Genomic DNA, 14,559 nt, shown 5'->3' with positions numbered 1-14,559 from the left:
CCATTCTCTCTCTACTGGACCATAATGGGTGACGTCCTCCAACCTCCCTCTACTGCTCTATGGAACTGTGATCAGAGAAGAGTACTCTCTCAGAGAACTCTGACCTGTATGCTGAGGGTCCTGAAGTACTGTTTTTGTGTCCCATTCTTTCCTAAGTACTTGTCTTCTTCAGATCTTCCCAAAGCAGATTACTGTGTGCTAGAAAATGAATCACCGAGCAGATGCGGGGGGGGGGGGACTGGTAAGAGGTCCAGTAGCTCTCTCATGGTCTCCTTTTTGGCTCTCTAGTAGAAATGGAATCCCCACATTGACCTTTTGGCTTTCCTGACTTGTTGATGATGAGTTGGTGACAGTATGCCTGGTGTCACAAACCTGTCTACCTTAAAGGACAGTTTATCTGGCCTTAGTTTTAGTAGGCCAACAACTGTGAAGGCAATTCTAGGCCTGGCTGTTGAAGAAGAACACTTCTTTAGAGCCCTTGAAATATGGCAAGTTCAAGCTCAGATGTGCTGTAAGTGTAAACCAGATTTTGGAGATCCTGTCTTAAAAAAAAATTAGGTTGTAAAATTATCAGTAAGAAGTATTCTGTCCAGTTACATACCAGCATCTCTGTTATATCTAATAAAAATTTCTAAGGTTGTATCATGTTTGCTTTTTTTTTACTTTCCTCAGTGAAAATTGAAAAACTTTTAAAAAGTATGTTGAGGCCTGGGGCTGTAGTTCAGCTGGTACGGGGCTTGCTTGCCCTGCACAAAGTACTAGATTCCACAACACCACATAAAGCAGGGCAAGTCTACAATTCCTGTGCTCAGGAGGTAGAAACTGGAGGATCGATTGTTCAAGGTCATCCTTCCTCTCATCGTTAGTTCAAGGCTGCCCCCCCCCCCCGAATTCTAGAATCCTCTTTCTATAACCATGCTGTGATAGGCTATCTGTGCATAACATAAACTTGGATAACCCAGTCTTGGGTTGAAAATGGATTACTAGCAGAGTGGTTAGAACTGATCTGACAACCAGAAAGCCTCAGTTCAGGCTCTAGTCTCTCCTTGGCCACTGTGAAGTCTCCCTAGAGCTTCCCATTGTAGCATTTCCACAGTATGGGACTTGTGTGGCCTTTCCTGTGGTACCCTGTTCATGCCTGAGGAGCAATTCCCCACTGAGTGTCTCCTACAGGAGGCAAGTCTTCCTGTGAAGCCACCCTCCTACTGTGCCAGGAAGCCAGGAAGGGACACTTCATCTTTATGATGCTTCTGGTATCTGTAGTCCTAGCTTCTGTGTGTTATGTGAGACAGTGGTTTATGGAAATTTATTTTTCTGTAAGTCTCTGATCTCTGATTGCCTGCTCCTTTAGCAGAAGGCCCTTGCTGTGGCCTGCAAAGCTGCAGGGTCCTTATCTGAATTCCCATTTTTTTCTTTGTTTCTCTTTTGAGTCTTCACTCTGATTTTTCTTTTAATTTTTCTCTGAATCTTTAGACAACAAAGTAAGTGAGAGCTGTATAGAAGGTTTTATAGCTCCACTACCTAGGAAGTACATTTTAAAGACATTAACTTTGCTCGATCATTAACAGATGTTGGCCCTTTTGTTCTATTTAGAAGTTGTAGTCTAGAGTCAAATAACTATTTGAGTTGGTAGTTCTTTCAGACTTCTTTTCCTGCAGTAATATGAGAGTAAGACATTCTTGCTTCCCTCCTTGGCTGATGATGCTTTCCACTATCAGTAAAAATTAAAAAACAAATCAAGTTCTAACATAAAAGAAAACACCTGTTTGGCTTGGAGAACTTGGCTAGGGAGAGCCTTTTTCTGACATGCCAAACGCGACCATCACAGGGCCCCTGAAAAGGGATCTTTTTTTTTCTGTCTCTATTTCATGTGAGCATTGGCAGAAACTCTGACAAGCAGTTCTTCATATTTTATTACGTTCTTGTCTGCAGAATCTCTGTCAGGCAAAAACCTTGTCAGCGGAAAACCTGTCGTAGGATCAGAGGAGACAAAAACAGGTGTCACACAGGCAGTCAAAACTGAAGGAAAAAAAAGATTAGGCTAAAGAGAAAGAGGCAGACAATTACATTAATGCCATTGCTTTTATCTTATAGATGTGTGTTATTATCTCGGGGTGCTGAGTGCGCAATTGCCTCACAGAAATGTAGACAGGAGACAAGGGGAAACTTGATAGTTATTAACTGAAGAGGCAGTGTGTCAAAGCTGGATGGGGTTCAAAGTTTTACAGAAGGAAAAAAAAAAAACACACAGGCAGCAAGCAACGGCTGTGTGGTTCTGCTTTCGGCTACGTAAACTTAGTAGCAATCTAACATTTTCTACTTGGAAAAAGATCATAGAAAAATTAATGAAAGATGTGATATGGAAGCTTTGGGGTAACATTTATTCTCTATACTTGCGACTCAGTCTCAGAACCTTTTCTGTCTCATAAAATCTTGCCACAATGAGATACAATGTGAGGCATGAAGACAGGCATTTGTCAGTTCAGCTGTGTTGTTTGGATATGTTTAAAACACCTATTATCAACACACTTTTAATTAAAAAAAGCTATTAAGAAGCCCTTTTACTAAGTGTGAACATCTGTACGTGCAAGCTGTAAATTAGAAGATCACATATGTGTGCCTCAGTCAGAGACTAAATGAATTTGGCAAGTGTTTCCTATTACTGGGATTTTAAACACAGTCATATCTAAAGGAAATAACAAATGCTACATTTCTCAATTTGCATTGATTTTTTTATTGTGTCTGTTGGTACTGATTAATAGAACTTTTCTAATTAGGAATTAGAGTGATTATCATGATCAGATTAGTAAACAGAACTCAGAACAACAACCAATATCCCTTTTGCTTCTTTGTTACTCTTATTCTTCAAAACTTACCTCCTAAAATCTGAAAGCCTGGTGATGTATCTTGCAGTTTCACTTTGTCAGTTGCTTAAATCCTGGAAGGTTTTAAGCTTTATTGATAACTCACCCTGTCAGGCAGCCCACAAACGGAGGGCAGGGCAGCAGCAGTCAGTTTTCCTGCCTGGTTAGTTATATATTGGTTGTGTTAATGAAACATCAACCGAGACATTGTTCTGGCTGTTGGGAATTTTTTGGTCATGTATTTAATACTTGGTTAGTTTAGATTTTTGCTAAGCCCTAAGACTTCCTTCTTAGCCCTCTTTATGAGCAAATCTTTATATTGGGGCAAAGCCGTTTGATACTGATATGCTCATTACACAAATCCAGCAATCCAGAAGAAAACAAACGTTAGTGTCAGAAGTGTCTGTGGGAGGAGCCCAGAGTTTAAAGGGATTACATGTAGGAGAAAACTGAAAGATTAAGGATAGCTTCAGAATGAGATTTCAGACCGACTTGACTGGGGGAAAATAAAAAACAAAACACAAACAAACAGTGACACAAAGCTGATGCATATGTTTTTAAAAACTGAAGAAGTTAGAATAGGATAATTTCTTTTTAAGTGTTTGCTACCAGACACTGGTTTCCTTAATGTATCTGTCAAAGTTTTAAAGCATGCGCTGCTGCGTTTCAGTATCTCCTTTGTGGAAATGTATCGATACATGCTACTTTAAGGAAACTAAGTCTATAAAGCAGATAGCTTATTTATACAAGAATTCAATTTTTTTAGTTTTTAATAAAAAGATACATAGCTCACTCAAGCAACTTTTAAATTTTCATGGTACGTTTTAATGGGTTATGTTTTATAGCCGGCATACATTTAATTCATTGATACACAAACTGAATGGAGTAGGGTGTATGTAGCCAACTTTAGGCTAGTCTTGGCAACTCAGCGTTGGATAGAACCACAGTAGTAGAAATCAACCTGTAAACCTGGTTTCAGTAAGGAAATGTAATTACCAAATCTCTTCCTACAGCGACTGTCAAGTCTGCAGATTAATTTTTCTCTTTTCTCTTAAGCACCCCAGAGGAGAGCTCCTTCACAGGAGCAAATCTGTGCCCCTAGACTTGGGCCATGTGGGGAACAAGGGAAGCAGCGTTTGCCTCCCTGCCTGCCTACCTGCCTGCCTGCCTGCCTGCCTGCCTGCCTGCCTGCCTGCCAGGAGCGTGAGCTTCTGAACCTCCACACAATGACAGCCTACTTTTATGGGTGCTGCAGTCAGACATTAATGATTCCCAACATCAGTTCTGAAGACTTTATTATGCATAAGGCCACAGGGGAGAAATGCCAATCAGCCTGGAATATTAGCCGCATGGTCTCCAGCGCTGCTCAGAGTCTCCTGCAGACTAATTGTGGGTGTTTCTAGGTATGTGTGCCCATATTCTGAGAGCTGAATGCCAACCAAAGCCGATTAAATACACTGGCTGGTGGGGCTTATTAGAACTACTTGGTCTAACATCCCTCCCTGCAGTGTAGAGCCATATTTGTATCATATTAAGGGAATATTTATAGACTATTCTTCACCCATTAAGGGGTCATTGAGATGCAGTATATAAGGTGGCGTGTGTAATAAGGGTTTGTGGAGTCTTGATAGAGTCTTTAAATCTAAAACCACCAACACTATCTGTCCAAGAAAAGAAGGAAACCCTTTATACCTCTGGGTGAAGTTGTCATCACAGGGCTGGGAGATCAGCTCTTTCAAAGACCTATCGCTTTCTTTCTTCTTTCCTCTCAAATAATTCCAACAAGTAAGCCTTCTCTCTCCTTTGCATCAACCCACCTAATTAATTCAACTTTGACAAGAACAGAGAGAAGTTGTGACTTAAGTAGAACAGGAGTTATTTTGTACCTAATTTGCTCCCAATTACATAATTCTTTATCCTAAAAGCAGTGAATGAAATCCGCAGATCTAAATATTATTCAAGTCATAAGGAGTTTCCTCTTAATCACAATTATTTCTGTCTCATGATCTCCTGATTCACTAAAAGTTTCTAATGTGCCATCATTGCTCCTTATTAATGTTCTCCCTTAGTGGGGAAGCTTGTATTAGGATCAGGCCTGCAGTCGGAGGTTAAGTCTTTGCATTGAGCTCTGATGGTCTTTTCTAGTAAAAGAACTGAGTCTCATAATGGCAAAGGATTGATGTTATAATGATTCCAAAGGGCCCTTTTATGATGAAATTCTAAATATGTGAAATCCCATTAAACCTGTAGAAGTTCATGGGCTAGCTCCATTGAAATGACATATCGTTATATTGGGTATAGTGTGCTTATTATAAAGTGTGACATAATAGGAAATTATTGGTCATATTAGCAGGGATGAAGAGCCATTCACCCCCATAAATTCAGAAGTTACAGCCTAGACATTTGAGGTAGAAGCAATAACAATATTCTATTTATAAGTAATCAGAACCTTAAAATCTGACCTCAAAAATTTCACTAACAAAATTCTGTTACTAAAAACTTGATTTTAGAAGTTTAACATTCATCATGGAGAAGTTCTATATTCTTTTTAATTCAAGCACATGTGTTAAGTATTAAATCTATTAAAAATTAGCATAGTATACCCAGTCCAAATGTCCTAAAAGCTGACCACTTGGCATTACTATAATTTGGGTTCCTAATGGCAGTTGAGAATAGACATGAACTTCTCCAACTATTCTTGCAATTTAAAGCTCACTTGGCATTCTACTGTTAAAAGAATAAGGTTTTCTTTATAACTTATAAAATTGTTTCAAATAGACATTTTAAAAACATTAAAATATCCAAGGCAAAACTAAAATGAATGGAGTAACATTTACATACTGTTCATATTAATTTCTAATTGTTTGATACTGCAAAGTGGGTGGTTTTCAAAAATCACTTCCCACTTTTCCCACTCCTTATTTCAATGAGTAAATAAATGCGATGGTTGTGAGCTCCACACTGCTGTGCTTGCCCAACTGTTAGATGGGATCTGATCCACTGGGCATGTGCCTATAGCTAGCATATTCCTCCACGAATCACCAGTGTAACTTGAATTTGACTTTTAAAGAAAGTCATGTTTTTAAGAAGCTGTGGGAAACTAAGAGTTATAAACTGACACTGAGAGCCAGTTGTCTAAGGTCAGTAAAAAGCACTTTTGTACTCCTACATTAAGGAAAAAAAGAATATGAGTATGTTCTTATTTCGGTAACTTCACAGAAATTTTGGAAGTGGAGTCTTCAGAATTATAAGTTTAAAATTATTTTAATTTATTTGAAGCTTCTGGAGTAATTCCTGTTACTGAAAATTGAAATAGAAATAGATACTATCATCATCATTATTATTATCATTATTTTTAGATAATACCTCATCATAGATATAGTCAAAAGTATATGTTATTATATATTTATTATATATTCTGTGTCACTAACTTACATTGAGATATCATTAATGATCTACAAAAATTCTATCTGTTATCTTGGCTATGATTCTGTTCTTCACATCCATAAATGTTCCTTCTCCGTATATATGCTCTTCTGTTTTACTGATTGACCATAACTTTTTTTCCATATCTAAAAAAAATGTTGGAAGTGATAGAAAAGGCAGTAAGTAATCTTGGAATTCCTGTCAAGATAGTACCCTACCCGTAGCCTTTAAATTGTAGTGATCGCACAATCTCATTGTTCTGTGGAGGGATGAAGAGTAGGGGAAGGGGTTGAGGAAAGGGTCTGGGTGAGACCCCATGAGAATGTGGAGCCCTCAGACTATCACCAGTTCAGTGCAAGGTGTATAACTGTGTTTCCTATATTAACTGGTGATCCGTTCAGCAGTACGAGGACCAAACACCCGATATCTGTTACCTGTCAGGTATTGTTACTGCTTCACATAAAAGTGTTATGACCTCTGAGAGTGCAGCATATGGCTGGTACGTGCACATTTGACATGTAAGTGACCACGTGGTTGAGGTATTTTGCTCCTAAATGTGAGGATTTCTCCAACCATTGTGGATTAAAAACAAAGAAACAACAAAAACACACAGAAGCTCAAGGGATGCTCAAAAAGAAAGAAAGCGTTCAGGAGAAAGAAGAACATAATTTAAGGGCAGCTTTGACATTATAAATCTGAAAAATGAAGCCATGCAAATGGAATCTTGCTTGTACCTGCAGCTTCTCAGAATTTTCTTTATTTCATGCCCCAGCTGAGGTGGTTTTGCTTGATCCCCACAATTCCCCTGTAAATTATGTTGGGATGATAAATGTGTGTTTGCAATTTTATGTTTATTTGTATGTTTGATTGTTTTGTTTGTTTGGGGTTTGAGGGGAGTTAGGTTCAAGAAGGATTTTCTCTATAGCCCTGGCTGTCATGAAACTTGACTTTGAAGATCATGGTGGCCTTGAACTCAGAGATCTACCTGCCTCTGCCTCCTGAGTGCTGGGATTAAAGGTGTGAACCACCATCCCCAACTGTCTGTTTATTTGCATATTTTGAAGACTTTTTGCTGTCCTTTATTAACCAGAAGTCAGGTCTGAATCATCTCTGTTTTGTTAAAGCTCTGGGAAATCAGCGGGAATCCGTGAGCTTCATGTCAAAGAATTATTATGCTAAAGAGAGAAACTCCAATCAAGGTCATTTGACTCTGTTTAATGTATACATATGCATCGTGTGTGTGTGTGTGTGTGTGTGTGTGTGTGTGTGTGTGTGTGTGTAGGGGGTGTGCGTGAGTGTGTATTGCAGTAAAGTGGTGAGTTGTGTGAAAAGGCTGGGAGAGTAATAGAAACCTTTCAGAGACATAATCACATCTCTCAGGAAAGTGACTTGGCTCTACTGTACTAGACAAGGTTAAGAGAAACACCAAAACCTAGTCAAAACCATTGCCGCAGTGAGGGCATGAGGGTCTAAGCACCTGTTTTAAAGTGGTAGGAGTTAGGTTAGAAAGGAGGAATTGATCCAAGACAAACTGCAATGGGACTAATAAGCAATTGATTATGCAAGAGAGCAAGAAGTAATTAGAGCTGGTTTTGTATGTTCTTGCGAGATAATGTTAAGAGAGGAAAACAGTTTCAACAAGACAGAATCTGGTATCTGCAATTATTATCTCAGCTGTATAAAACCACCCAGTGAAAGATGAGGCTGACACAAGTTCTTGCTTTGCTTAGTGGGATGATAGATAATTTTATTGTTTTTCTTTCTTTTTAATTTACATCCTTTAAAAGAGGAGCATCCCTGAGAGAAAATAGCACATTCAAATAAGTTGGCTTTGAAAGATTGTGGCCACATTTCCCACTCCTATCTGAGCCATACAGGTCAACTATGTGTTTATATTTAAGAGTATGAAGCGGGGTTTCCAGTATTGTGCAAGAGTAGCTGGATTCCTAGGGGCAGACTAACACATAAGGGTAGCATGAAAGGCTACTTCCCTGGAAACCTGATGCTTTCTTTGCTTCTCGGTAGATTTCCCCTGCAAATCAGAACGTCCCAATCATCTGTAGTTCTGCTTCATCTTTGTACTTTTCAGCTTGATCATCTTTCTGTCCTTTCCACTCAGAGTTAAGGTAGCTCTCTTCAAGCTTCCGGAGTGGTATACCTGAAAGAAGATGAGACCCAAGAGCAGTCATGACATTGCCATACGCCTTGCCACTGTTATCAGTGATAACAGTGATGGTGATGTAGCTGGTCTTGGGACTCTCTCCTGAATATGGAAAGTAGCAGCTACTATCTACACTCTAAAGCACAGCTTCAAGGCAATGTTCTGAACTTTAATCTTTGGTTCCAGCTGTCTTTCCCCAGATAACATTACCATAAAATTTCATTGCAAGACTCTTATCATTCAACCTATCATGTGGGTACAGTAAAATTAAGAACATACACCTATAAATGTAAAATCTTATTTTTTAATGTTTTAGTCATTAATGTAGATAAAATCAAAATGATATGAATATTAATGTTCATGATTTATTAAATAAAGAGTGGATTATCTGTCAGGGAAATAGATGAAACTGTAGGTTGTTTCTTCACAGATTATCCATGAATAAATAGTGCTTAGAAGAAAAACATTACCTGCTGTTTCGGTGATGTTTTATATTGTTATCAATGTAACTCTTGAAACACCTGGCATTGGTTCACTTTTCTGGATATATGATGGTCACAACTGTTAATATGTTTATAATGAGAGGAGGTGTATGCTGCTAAAAAAATTAACATTTGGGTTGTTATTATTTTTTATTTGTTCATTTATTTATTTATATTTATTTATTTTCATGCCATTTACTAATAGGCTAAACACAGTCATTAGTCTCTAAAAGAACATACTGTAAACTTCGTAAGATTAAATAAGCTCTGAATAGTGATCATTGAAATCAATCTGGGGTGTGTTTGTGTGATGTGTGTGTGTGTATGTGTGTGTGTGTGTGCATGCTCACGCCAGAGATTGTGAAATAGGTATTTTATGTCATTTGATTGCATAGGTGATAACTACCTTATTGAGTGGTAATCACAGTTTCTGAAAGAAATTATGTGAAAATTATGTCTACAGATTTTATCCAGTGTGTTTTGAAAATCATAATTAAGCTGGATTTAGAGAGTAAACACCACTTATGTGTTAGGGGCTTTTCTGTACTCCTAAAGACCTGTCCTAAGAATAAGTAAGCCTTGAGGATAGTAAGAACTTAGCCTAATACTCAGCAAGTCTGGAGTCACTTCTCATTATTGGACACTCTTCAGTGCAGATTTGTGAGAATCTCCTGACATTAGTCCTCAGACTTAACCTGCTCCTGTGTGCCTCCCAAGGCTGTGTGTGCAACTCCATGGCTGGCCTTGTCTTAGTTCCTTTAGCTCCTGTTATTCCCAGAAGCTATGTATCATGCCTCCCATGCTAAAAGCAAACAAACAAACAGACCTGCTGCTTTAATTAAACGTCTATGCTTTTATCATTTTTAATATATAAAAGTAAAAATTTCCAGTTTGTAGAGCATCTAATGTTTTCTGTGTCTTGTTAACAGAAACATCGACCACAAAATTTAGGAACATTCCATAGACTTTGCTTTTTAGGATAAAAGCTCTCCGTATAGTCCTCCCACCTGACCTTTTAGAACTATCTGCACCCTTTTGCCTCTGTGGTTACTCAGGTCTCTCACACTCTTTTGCGGGTAAAGTGGGGGCTGGAGTAGACTCCTGGCCAGCAACATCAGCATCTTGTGAAAACTTGATAGAAATGCAGAGTCCTGGTTGCACTGAATAAGAGAGTCTAGGAGAACTGGCCCCATTCTCTGCTCTGACAGGCTCCTTACATGGTTCCGGTGCACATCATGACTGAGAACCTCTGCCTTGACTCCATCTACCTGTGTTACTCACCTGCTAGTATCCTAAGTCACTTAGACGACTCTGCCTTGTTCTTTCTCCTCTGTGCCACAGAACATCGATCAAGTCCCGTACAGCATTTACAGCTCTGGCATTTCTCTGTCTTTGAAGGCAGAGGCTACAACATAAATTACTTTTCATCTACATAGAGCACCTTCTCAGGGATCTGTTAATAAGTGCTGATGAGCATGTGAACCTGTGCATGGATGAAGGACAGCATTTTAGGAGGAGTCGTGATCAATAAGGTCAGCTGCTGTAGAGAGATCACGGAGAATAATGAATGAAAAATCTATTGGATTTCACAGTATGGCAGGTGTTGGTGACCTTTGAAATGCTTGCTTCAGCAGAGTGATGGGCAGGAAGCCCAGATTGCTGGAAGTTAGGGGCGTCCAACATGATAAGGACTTACACACTTCTTATTGACTGTTTATCTGAACATTTAGAAGCAGAGTTTTCCAGGGTGAAGTTACTGAATGGCTCCTTTTGGTTGGTAACCAAATTCTACTGAGCCTGTGATCTTAGGAGATATGATCATTGTAACATGATGTATTTCTAATTTTAAAATGAAATGAAATGAGCCCTAGAATGACACAGGACATTCAGTAAGTGCTTAAATGGTCGTTTCCCTGTTTGCTTGTCTCTCCTATGATTATTTTTCTTTACTAATATTGCTGAAGACATCACTCTGTGCATTTATAAAATGTTCTTTAGAACATTTCTCATTCCAGACATGGCAGTAATTATGAATTTTATTTGGACTGGGGGGATATACCTTTAGTTGAACCAGGCAGTAAATTTGAAATTACTTGGTATCTACCTGGTGGTGTTCCCCAAAATGTAGTTGAATCAGTGACTAGATTTCCAAACAGTAATTGAGATATGGATTGGAAACAGAATTTCTGACCTTAATTTTAAGATTCTATTTGAGAGATGGAGAAATAGAGATTGAGAGAAAGTAAGTAATTGATTGATTGATGATTGATTATTGCACTCTTGCAGCCAAAAGTTTTAAGGATGATACATTCGTGGTCTCAAGCGTATCATTATTACCAGCATGTGGTCTTTTACAGAGTATGATATTGTCCAACTCATTCAACTCATGATTCCCATTTATTAGCACTTTTGCCAGCCACAAATTCAGAGAAAAAGAGAATTCCCACTAGTTGTAACTAAAACCCAGAATCTGATCTTACAATCCATCATTCCACCTTGTTGTGGACAGGGACTAGGACAGACAGGCTTGTCCTTGATGGCCTCGCTCACGAATCTCACCATTCAGGAGTTAGGCCTGAATCCTCCCACAGTTTAACAGATCGTGGAATTCAGCAGAGCCTGGCTCTGGGTCACACATTTTATGTCAGTTAAAAGACCAGACATCTTAATTTTTATTTCTCTAAATGTTATAAAAAATTATTAATCTAGCTGTGTGTGGTTGTGTAAAACTTTTATACCAGAATTCAGGAGTCAGAGACAGGCAGATCTCAGAGCTGGAGACCAGCTTGGCCTAACACAGAAGGTTCCAAGGCAGCTAGGGCTACTTAAACGCTGTCTCTGAGCAAACTCTTTGGTGACTCCCTACAGACTGGAACTATAAAACAAACTTCCCTGGTAGAGTGTAGAGCCTATACCAGGCCAGTCATTAACATAGGATGATTATCTATCTTCGATGCTGCATTCAGGCTGAAATCATGGCCTCAAGCCACGCTGTTTACATTCCACATCCTCACCTACGGCTCATCTCTGACACTCTTGAGAGTCTTTTCTTTGTGGCCTACTTGGACTTTGTTGTTACTACTACTACTAACTTACTAGCACTTACTAGCACAAACATCCTCTGCACTAGGATCTGAAGCTGGGCCTATGCGTATCTGTGTAAATCAAGTTTTACTGGGGCACACACACACACACACACACACTGTCCTTCCATATGCTAATGTATAAGTGACTAATTGTTAAAGAAAAGTTGTACCTTACAAACTAGTTACTAAATATCATGTCCTTGTAGAATACATTGTCGAGCCCTGTTGTACATATGCTTTGTCACACTGTTCTTACTTCTTTATATATGACACGTTTGTATAGAATGATCATAAACCATTGAGATAGTTACGGCGGTAAACGTGCTTGCCGCCAGTCCTGATAATGAACTTAGTCCAGTCTTCAGGACCCTCCTGGTAGAAGAAAACTCCTATTAGCCATATTCTGACCACTCCATGATCACGGTGGTAGATGTGCATACTCACAAAAAATAAATGTTAAAAAAAATTAATTAAATAAGCATCAGGAAACATCCTTATATCTCCTGTCTGGGTATAAAAGGAGTTTAGAGGGAAAAATTTTGAATTAGATATTTTATTCATGCTTTTCCCGTTACCTGAAAACCCCTGTCCTCTCCCACCCTTTGCTCACTCAGGTTCTTTCTCTTTGAAACCACCAGACTCTTAGCTTCTCAATGCCTCGGAAGATGGGATAGCACTTCCTGTCGGCTACCGAGAACGTGAGTCTGCATCCACTTTGCAGACATGCAGAGTGTCAAACCCCATGCATCCAATCCAGGATTCCTCCCTGTCCTACTGTTTCTCTGTGATCCTTTCAGCTACTCATTTGTTGTGGTCAGAGAGCAAACAGGCTTGTTGGGTGGGGCTTTGGGAGGGCTGAGGAAGGGAAGAGGAGGAGGGGCAGGTTTCCCCTTCTCCCACTTCTAACTCGGGGCTCCAAGTGGATCCGCTGCTCATCACAAGGCTGCATAGTCAAACTGAGTTTGAAGAACAAGATAGTAACACCCCTCTCCTGCCTTCCGCAGCCTAAATGCCCTGTGGAGTGAGAGCTGACTTCAATCTGCAAGCTTGTGGAACCCTTATCTTTCCCAAACGTTAAATTAATTTTTAAAGCTATTTATTCAAAGTTGACTTAACCACCAGAATAGGAGAGATCAGACAAATCAGCTGCAAGAAATGAAGTATGGGGAAACCCGAACTCTTTGACAAAGTATTCCTGGGAGTAAATGTGTTGAATGAAGCCAGCGGGTAAATGATAAGGGCCTTTACACTGTGGATGTAAGAAAGCAATTTATCAAGAGTACATGAACTCTCTGGTGGCTTCAAGTCAGGAAGAAATGAGAGTGGAGGAGGAGCCCTAAAAAATACATTAGAAATACTTAAAAAAAAAAAAAAAAAAAGAAAAACCCTCCGTGTACATGCTCCTTTGAATCTCTCCATTGGTATGTAGCAGTGTTTGGTGTGTTTGAGTCGGGGTTGTTCAGCTTGTCTTTGGGCTGTTGGCAATACTGCTGTGGGGTAAAGTGTTAGGGAGAAAGCATTTGATACAGGCTGCTCAGTAGCTTAGCGTCTGCAGGAACCTTGGGTATTCTCAGATGTGGCTATGACTTCAGGCAGAACATTGTCTGAACCTATTTGCCTGACTTGGGAGGCTAGATGACTATCTCCCTGGCTTACAGTGTTTGCACTCTCTAGGGCATATGTATATAGTTCTGACAGTTAATTGCAACACCCTTTCCATCCTTTTGAGGAGTTCTGGGAGCCTTTTTGGAACCATCTCTTGAATTTTGCTGAATCTCCTGAGCCCAGTGGCTGAGACTTATATCACCTTCATCGACAGTGGAGAAGCTGGGGGCTCATCCTTTGTGCTCTAAGCAGTTGGGTTCCCAGTAATTCAGATATGGATGGGAAATAAACCTTATGATCTTATCTTAGGGCTTTTAGCATTAGAGGAGTGATGCATTTTGTAGAGGTGAGGAGAAGACAGTTCCAAAATGTGCAAAGTATTTACTCTTAACATTGCCCATCCATCCTCGGCTTTCTCCAGGAGATGATTCCATTAGCTAAAATCACAGAAACTCCCTGTTGTAGTCACTTGTTTTTAGTTTCATCTGACACCCTTGGAAGAACTCTGAACAGAAGTAACTAAGTAACTTCCAGGCATCAAGCTGGTGAAGACAACAACGATCCCACAGGCAAACAGGAGAGAACTTGGGAGAACTAAAGTTTCAGAAAAATTTCCCTTTGGTAATTTGAGTGGTAATCTTCAGCCTTTCACACAAAGCGTCCACTTTCCTCATTCTTTCTGAATAAGGTTCTGATTGTGGTTGTCTTTGTTGATGACTTTTCTATGTAGCCCAGGCTGGGCTTGAATTCTCTTTATCAGTTCCTGAGCACTAAGATTACAAGTATACGGTCTTCACCTCGCCAGGTTTGAATGAGGCCTTTTACCCTATGACTTAAAAGATGTCCTTCCTCTTCTTTCAATTGGTTAGGAAATCCGAGGGTGTTAGCAGAGTCGAGGGTTTTTTTTTTTTCTGTTTTAAAGGTGAGTCTCTCTA

General features: G+C 39.5%; 1 protein-coding gene across 5 annotated transcripts in view; it reads left to right on the top strand.

Annotated features, from left to right (window-relative positions):
- The window catches only part of Bnc2 (basonuclin 2), a 402,776-nt gene that overhangs the window by 269,306 nt on the left and 118,911 nt on the right, over window positions 1-14,559 (top strand). The gene's annotated exons all lie outside the window — the stretch shown is intronic.

The sequence above is a fragment of the Mus caroli genome, chromosome 4 (assembly GCF_900094665.2).
Source record: "Mus caroli chromosome 4, CAROLI_EIJ_v1.1, whole genome shotgun sequence".
NCBI classification, from domain to species: domain Eukaryota; kingdom Metazoa; phylum Chordata; class Mammalia; order Rodentia; family Muridae; genus Mus; species Mus caroli.
This window is presented reverse-complemented; position numbering and strand designations above follow the sequence as displayed.